Genomic DNA, 8,331 nt, shown 5'->3' with positions numbered 1-8,331 from the left:
TAATTCAAGATCTAAAGCCAGGCTTGCCCTATTCATTAGATCTAACATCCAGCTGTCCGTAATGCCTTCTGGGGTTCCACAGGCATTATTTTTGGTTAAAAATAACAATGTACTACTGTGGACGTTTGAAAAAAGAATAGTGCATTTTTTATAGGATCTTTGAAAGTTTATTTAAAAAAAAACTTTGGCATATTTCATCATTTAGTAAGTAAATACTGAGAATTTGTTAAAAGATTACATAGGAATAATTGGTTGGAAAAGAGGGAAAATAAAAATACTAAATTATTAAATAGTATCTTATTTTACCTAAGAATTACAGATAAATGACTGGTAAAAAAATGGGAGAAGCTCATTACCTATAATGGTTTTGCTTTTCTTGAGAAAGAGTGGATTGAGAATGAGACCAAAGGTCTGCTGACCCCTTAGTCAGGGTCTGACTTCCAGTTAGAAAAAAAAAAAAACAAAAAAAAACCCAAAAAAACAGGAGAGTTCACTGGGAAACAATGGAAAAATACTGTCTTACTGTCTTTCCATGGTTATCTTTCCAAGGTTTCTTTTTTTATATACCTTTTTTTTTTTTTTAATCTTTGGAGAAACATTTGTAGTCCTGTTGCCTGTAAAAGTGATGTTCGAATGTATTCTGCAAAAGTTGCAAAGCTGGTAACTCATAAAATATTCCTGAGGTTGGCAAGTTTCACAAGATGAAAGGTTCACACATCTCTAACAAGTAACTAAAAAGGATACTGGTGTAGCGAGTACCAGCACAGCAGTTTGAAGCCCCACGGCAAGATACTGGACAAGAGTCTGAATCCCTATCATGGATGCTGGAAGATAACATCCGCACCATGGTTATCTGTCCTTCATTGGTGTGCTTAAGCTTAATCTACCTTGCTACAAAATAATTGAAAATGTGAATAAGACAGCTCTGCTATTTCCTCCTTTAAAAAATAGGATTACAATTTTACTGTGAAGAGGATTTTCACATTTATATTTAGCTCATTTTGCTCTAGCTTGAAAAACAGGTCTCTTGTTTCTGCCAGCACTTGTAACCAGAGAATGATTACCACATGCAGGTGTCACTGATTCTTTGGAATTGAAAGCTGCACAGATTGGCTTGGAGGCCTGACCGATCACTTTATCCTCTAATCTTGGTTTACTTCTGCCAGATGCCATTAGAGAGCAGTCGTAGCTTTTTTGACTGACAGCATAGCAAATAAGTAGGATGAATGTCAATATATCATTGGTGTTTGTGGGGAAAACATACATATACATGTATATACATATGCATGTTATATGTTTAATGCATACATATAGATAGATTACCTATAGATTATATAGATATCGATAAATAGATTGATAACCTTATTGTCTATAAGTATATATTTTCTAAAAATATAAGTTATAAATACATCTTGGCCAACTGTATGTTTCGCCAACTAAACAGCCAACTGCTGTTGAGAATTCTGTTTTCTATTCTTAATTTTCCAAACTACCTTGCAGTAGTGTCTTCAGGAAAGGAGATATAGGGGGAAAACAAGAATTACAACACCTCCTATCTAACGAATAGGCATTAACATGTAGGGCATAAAACTTTTACATACTTACAAATAATTATCACCCCTTTCAGATGATAAAGAAGATCCTTACTAATTATGAAGACTGTGTCTTCATTTTACAGAACACACAGAAGCTCTCAATGTATCTTCACATAAATAATCTTTGCAGTTGACTGGACGTTTCAATCCCCTTTTGAAAATGTACTGACTAAACTACCATGCCTAGTAAGCACCTGTCTTCTGGACCTCTTCTCCTCATGAAACCATTGCTAGATATTGCAGATGAGGTCTTAGGATGTCTTTTTCTGTAAAAAGATGAAACACAAATCAGCAAACTACAGAAAAGGGTTTCTCCACTCATCATCCAGTAGCTGCATATGTTTTTAATTTGAACTAAAGTTTTAAGGTGTGTGTTCATTTTTTGTTTGTACTTCCTACTCTACATTACTTCTTCAATTAACTAGCCAAACAATTACCTCAATCAAGTAAGATAAGATGGTTCCTATTATGGAGGTTCCTGTTATGAATTTGGCATAAAATATGGATCTTGTTAAGTATAACATGGTGATGGCACTGAAAGATATACTTGATCTCAGTATTTTAAACACGTGTCTTTATTCCTCTAAGTCAGAATTGCCCTTACTTAGAAACTAATTATATAGAAATTTCCAAGCTCAGGGCGCCTGGGTGGCTCAGTCAGTTAACCATCCAACGTTGGCTCAGGTCATGATTTTGCAGTTCATGAGTTTGAGCCCCGCATGGGGCTCTTTGCTGTCAGTGAGGACCCCACTTTGGATCTTCTTTCTCCCTCTTTCTGCCCCTTCTCAGCGCATGTGCTCTTTCTCTCTCTCAAAAATAAATAAACATTAAAAAAGAGAGAAAATTCCAAGTGCAAATAATAATAGGGTAGGAGAGACTGAACTTCTATTTGCCAAGAGTTTAGAGACATGTTAAAATTACCTACAACTGTTGCTGCCTCAAATGATACTTGAGAATTTAAAAAAATTCTATTAAAGATTAATTTCATTGTTTTGCAAGTCTTTCTGATATGAATGAAAAATGAATGAATCAGAGATTCGAGGTTGGTTAACAAATAAAAGCTGCTAGACATACCTTGCTAAAAGTATGTCTTCCATTTGTCTGCATTTGAATTGCATGCTTTATAATAAATTGGCAAATAGTTCTTCAGACACTGCATACTTGGCAAGGCATGTTGGTTTGACTGTGGGAATCTCAAAGATACCTCAGCCCTCCCTGTTAATGGGCTTTGTGGCTCTGTTTTTCAGTCCATTGTGAATCAATGTCAGGAAATTTGTATTTAAGAAGCTAAAGTTGTATTGTATGGAGGATCCAAAAATATAAGCCAGGTTCCCTACTGTGTCAGAAACGTGCATTTTAGAACCAACTTTGGAAATGCTTTTAAGTTGGAAGTTTCATTGTGAGCAACATTAACAGAGCAACATGTCCGATTTCCCATGGGAATTACTGCCGAGAGTTTTGCTGCAAAACATAAAAGTGGCAAAGAAGAATGTAACAAATATGCCCTGTAATCACAGCAGAGGGGAAAAGCTGCTAATGATGCCGGTTACTTTAATAATGAGATGTTACCAACTGAGGTGAAGACAGAGAAGGGAATATAGGCAGTGCAAGTAGCTGAGCGTGCTGAGCCCCAAACAAGCCTGAAACAGTTAAATAAACTTCCTGTAGTATTCAAGAAAGAAGGGAACCTCACTTCAAGGAATACATAGGGAATGTCTGGCACTTTCATAGCTCGTGAAGTTGCTGGTAAGGAAAACAAAACAAAACAACAACAAAAAAACATAGCTTCACATGACTGGCAAGAATTATGGGCTATTTTGTGTCTGGATGTGATTCCTCTATCATGGATATTGGCCTTCTCTCTACTATCAGTGCGGCAGTAAATAAAAAAATTTAAAAAAAGACTGAATCTTAGGGACATGGATTTGGTAGAGGTGAATGAAGCTTTTGTTCTCCAGTACGTGACAGTCAACAAGATCTAGACCCAAGTAAAACCAATGTGAATAGAAGAGCCATTGCTTTGAGTCAGCCATTGCAAGGATCCAGATATAGATTATTGCATACCTGGTTCATGAATTAAGATGTGATAGTGGAAAACATGCTGCCAGATCAGCTTGCTTTGGAGGGGTGGCCAAGGTGCTCATCATTCAGAGGACAGCCTGAGGAGAATAAGGATACCGCCAAGGCCCTCTGGTACTTTACTTGGCTAGGCCACATAAAAACAGGTAAAGATGTACTCATCCTGGATAAGGGCTCAGGCCAGAAATGTTTTCTCTAATTTGTACCTGTCAAATATGCATTTCTGAACTAAAATATAATTGTAGAAGGCCCTAAAAGAAATCGTATCCTTGCCAGAACCAAAATACATGCTTTAGATGATATGATTGAAAGGAAATTGAATAAATTTTGCCTTAACTTCCAAAAGTAAGTAAAAACATAAATCAATCAGTGAATAAATACCTCTATGGGGAATTCTTAATTTTTTTTTTTTTTTACATTTTAAACTTTACTATTTAACATTCTATTAACATTCTTTAATAGAAACAAGTAAGAAAGAGTAAGCCCTAGACATATTGGACCTGGCCTGGTACTTTCAGCCAGGCCTTGGTGGTGCTAGAAGCTAACCTAGAACTTATAGGTCTTTGAGTCTCTTGTTGAACATAAATTTTTTCATGGAATCTCAAAATTAGGTAAGACCATTCTGAAACCATAATGGATAAAGACAAAAATGAGACCACTTTATTACCATGTGTGAACATAGGTGAAGCATGGTCCAAACCACAAGATACCAAGCATAACCCTTCCCTGGTTAATAGGAGCAATTGCTGCTTCTTAAAATTAATTATATTATTAGCCTCTCTTTAGTCTATCCTTTCAATACATAAGATTCTTTGAGATACTCAATTATTGAATTGTCCTCACCTCTAGATGGTAGACAAGCCAGGACAAAGTCCTGCTTCCTTAAACTCTTCACCAAATAATCAAAACCTAAATTGTGTAATAGGCTTTTTTTTTTAAAGAGATGTTTATTTGGGGGGGTGGTGGTGAGAGAGTAAGCAGGGGAGGGGCAGAGAGAGGGAGGAGAGAGCACCCCAAGTAGGCTCTGTGCTGTCAAGGCAGAGCCCAATGAAGGACTCAGTCTCACCAATGGTGAGATCACAATCTGAGCCAAAATCAAGAGTTGGACACTCAACTGATGGAGCAACCCAGATGCCCCTGTAATAGGCTCTTTATCATACCTTCTATGATAGTTAATTTTATGTGTCAACTTGTTTGGGCTAAAGGATATCCAGATAGCTGGTAAAATATTATTTCTGGGTGTGTCTCTTAGGGTGTTTCTGGAAGATAGATTAGCATTTTAGTTTGTGAACTGAGTAAAGCAGAGTACTCTCCCTAGTGTGGGTTAGCATCCTCCAATCTTTTGAGAGCCTGAATACCTGAATATAACAAAAAGGCAGAGGAAGGATAAGTCCCCCCCCCGTGAGCTGGGACATCTTCTCCCTCGTACAGTGGGCATTCCTGGTCCTCAGGCCTTTGGACTCTCACCAGGATTTACACCACCTGCCTTCTCTGGTTCTTAGCCTTCTGATTTGCACTGAATTATACCACTGGGTTTCTGGTTCTCTAGCTTGCAGATGTGCAGATGGCTGATTGTGGGACTTCTTGGCCTCATTATTGCCTGAGCCAGTTCTATAATCCACCTTTATGTCTGTCTCCATGTCCTCTTTGTCCTTTTGGTTCTGCTTCTCTTGAGAACTCTAATACACCTTCTTACCAAGACATTGCGCATTTCTCCCTGCCTTTCTTGCTGCAGACAAGAATAAGCCCAGGTGTGTTCCTAACTGTCTTTGGCTGATGAGCATTAACACAAGAAAGGAAATAGATTGCAAGTATTTAAAGACTTGATTAGAATGGAGAAATATATTATCTAAATCCTAGAGGAGTGCAGTGCAGGAAGATGGAAATAATAGGCAGCAAAGATCAAATTTCTCTGCTCCTAGAATATTACTTAGTACCACATTAGAGTGTATTGTGACTTATTGATTAAATTATCTGATTCAATAAAAGTATGGTGAAGAGATTCAGGAAAGCTGTTTCTGTATGCTCTGTTTAAATTACAATTAAGTTTCCAGCTGGAGATCTCCAAAACATAGTAGAACCCTCGCAGGGATGGTATTTGCCTGTTCTATTTTGGGATTTTTTAGCAGCATCACCTTATAGCAACAGCTGTTCAGAGCGCTGGGATTGGTATGAATTTTTCTTCTACTGCTGGCAAATTGAAAAGCTGTAAAATATTTTCAGTTCATTTCAGGTTCAGGTATCGCTAGGAGCAATTGTCTTCGTGAGATTGGAAGGGAAGGTACTAAGATTGTAAAACAGAGATTCAGAAACTAAATGCAAACCGCTGTTGGTTAGAAACTCCAACTGGGACTTTATTGCCAAACACCAGACATCACAAGTTCAGTGGCTAAATTAGCCAGAGTAAACATCCCGAGGTGCAAAGCTAGTGCCAGCTCACTGAGCTAACAATAAGACACATGAGTTGATAAGGCTGAGGAAAGACCTAAATAAATGTGGACAAATTCAGTATCTGTTTCTATATTGAAGGGCATGGTGTGAATAAAAATATATTAGAAAAATACATTTAGCTACAAAAATGTAGAATGGAATTTTTGAAATGTTTATGCTTGTGATTAGACATATTTGTAACTTGAGTGCTAATATAACAACCTCGTGAAAATTATTGTTCAGATAGTTAATAATCATACAAAGAAAATTTAGATCTTCCATGGTGTTATTTGTTAAAATGAGCATGTATTAGTACATATTTCCTCTTTTCTTCTTTCCTTTCTCTTTATTATACTTTATATATCTTCTTCCTAAATCCTCAATAAAAGAACTTTTACTGTTATAATGTACAAACCAAAAATTGCAAAACACAATTTTATACTTGTAGTACCGATCATCTCTGTTCAGTGATCATGTATGACTATAAGGCTTATAAGATAACTGAAATTTCAAGCATCTGAATTTTCATATATATGAACTTTGAATTTTGTTTTTCAAAACTGTAGGCCATGGTAGTGAATTTGAACCTTATCACACAAACCGTGGAAAGCCACTGAAGAGATTTCTGCAATAGGAAGGCATCAGTTTACTTTTATATAATAGGAAAAGAGTTAAGGTGTGTAGATGATGCATTAATAAGAATGAAGTAGAGTTAGAGTCCAGAAAAACAATTTAGAAAGTAACTAATTAATTCACTAGGTAAATTACAATTTTTTTAAATGTTTATTTATTTTTGAGAGAGAGACAGAGTGTGAGCAGGGGAGGAACAGAGAGAGAGGGAGGCAGGGAATCTCAAGCAGGCTCCAGGCCCTGAGCTGTCAGCACAGAGCCCGACGTGGGGCTTGAACTCATGAACCGTGACATCATGACCCAAGCCAAAGTTGGACGCTCAACAGACTGAGCCATCCAGGCACCCTGATAAATTACAAATTTTTGAACTAAGGATGTCTCAGTTAGTTGAAGGTAGTGGAAAGTATCTAGCAGTGAATGAAAAGTCTAATCATGTCTAAGTGACTGATTTAATGAGGAGATTCTGGGGACAAAGTCAATCTCAAATTTTGGCTTGATGGATGGTCATATCATTAGAGCAAAAAAATATAGAGGAAGAAGTAACATCTAAAGACTCATTTTTTTTCCCATTTCTTTGCAGAATGAAAATCTCCTGACTCTCCCCCCCTTTTTTTTTAACAAAGCTAACATAACAATTTGTAAAATCATTCACAACAGAAATATCTTATCAGAAAAATATATTTGAGACCCAGTGTTGGCTCTTTAAATCATCAAGGGTCTTTTTCTCATAAAATATGCATTTTTTTTACTTAAAATTGCTTTACTTTTTAATGCTTTCAAACATTTTGATACCTAATGAGTCATTTAAATATTCTTAAATATAAGTGTTTCAAACTTTTTTTTTTCCTATTGACTAAAATCTATGTTTTATACAATAATACAATAAGTTATTTCCTGGATATCTAGGACTGATTATTTCTAGAAGACTTTTATTTCCCTCACCATACTGCCTGTATTTCCTCTTCTTTTACTGTTTCTCACTTTCCTCCATTATATTCATATATTTGCTTCTTTTCCTTCCACTCTTCCCAGCTGCTAATGGCCAAAGAAAAGGCACTTTTTAACTTCCCTCATTAAATAATTCCCTTTGTTGCATTTACTTAGAGAGAACTGAATGTTCTTTTTATTTGCACTAAAAATTAGCGCTATTTTCACACACTTGATAATTTTCAAGATTATTTATTTTGACTGGAGTAAATTTCATGAGAGGTCATCCTTATCAAAATTCTGTGATCTGGAATGACATTCGCCTGTCATGTTTCTTCTATAATCTGGCAAGTTTGTTCCTCAGCTTTGCTTTGTCTTTCTTGTTTGAGAGGAAAAAGATTTTGGTTTATCTTGGTATCGGTGATGCTAAATTTGGTCATTAAGGTGGTATCTAATAGGTTTCTCGGCTCTAAAATTACTGTATTTTGTTATGTAATCTATTAAAAACAGTACAAAGATATTTTGAAACTATGTCAATATCTTACTGCTCATCAAATGTTTACACACAAGTGTTACCAACCATTGATTTTATAATTTTATATATACATATGTATGTATGTAAAAATATGTGCTTTGCTGTGTATTTATATTATCTAAAATTATATATTAA

The 8,331-nt window shown here is 36.0% G+C and overlaps 1 pseudogene; it reads left to right on the top strand.

Annotated features, from left to right (window-relative positions):
• The first annotated feature begins 2,711 nt into the window (after nt 1-2,711).
• Nucleotides 2,712-3,758, top strand: LOC122479506 (annotated as a pseudogene).
• Nucleotides 3,759-8,331: the final 4,573 nt, after the last annotated feature.

This window comes from Prionailurus bengalensis, chromosome C1, assembly GCF_016509475.1.
Source record: "Prionailurus bengalensis isolate Pbe53 chromosome C1, Fcat_Pben_1.1_paternal_pri, whole genome shotgun sequence".
NCBI lineage: Eukaryota > Metazoa > Chordata > Mammalia > Carnivora > Felidae > Prionailurus > Prionailurus bengalensis.
Note: the sequence above shows the minus strand (reverse complement) of the source record. Positions and strands in the feature narration are given on the sequence as shown.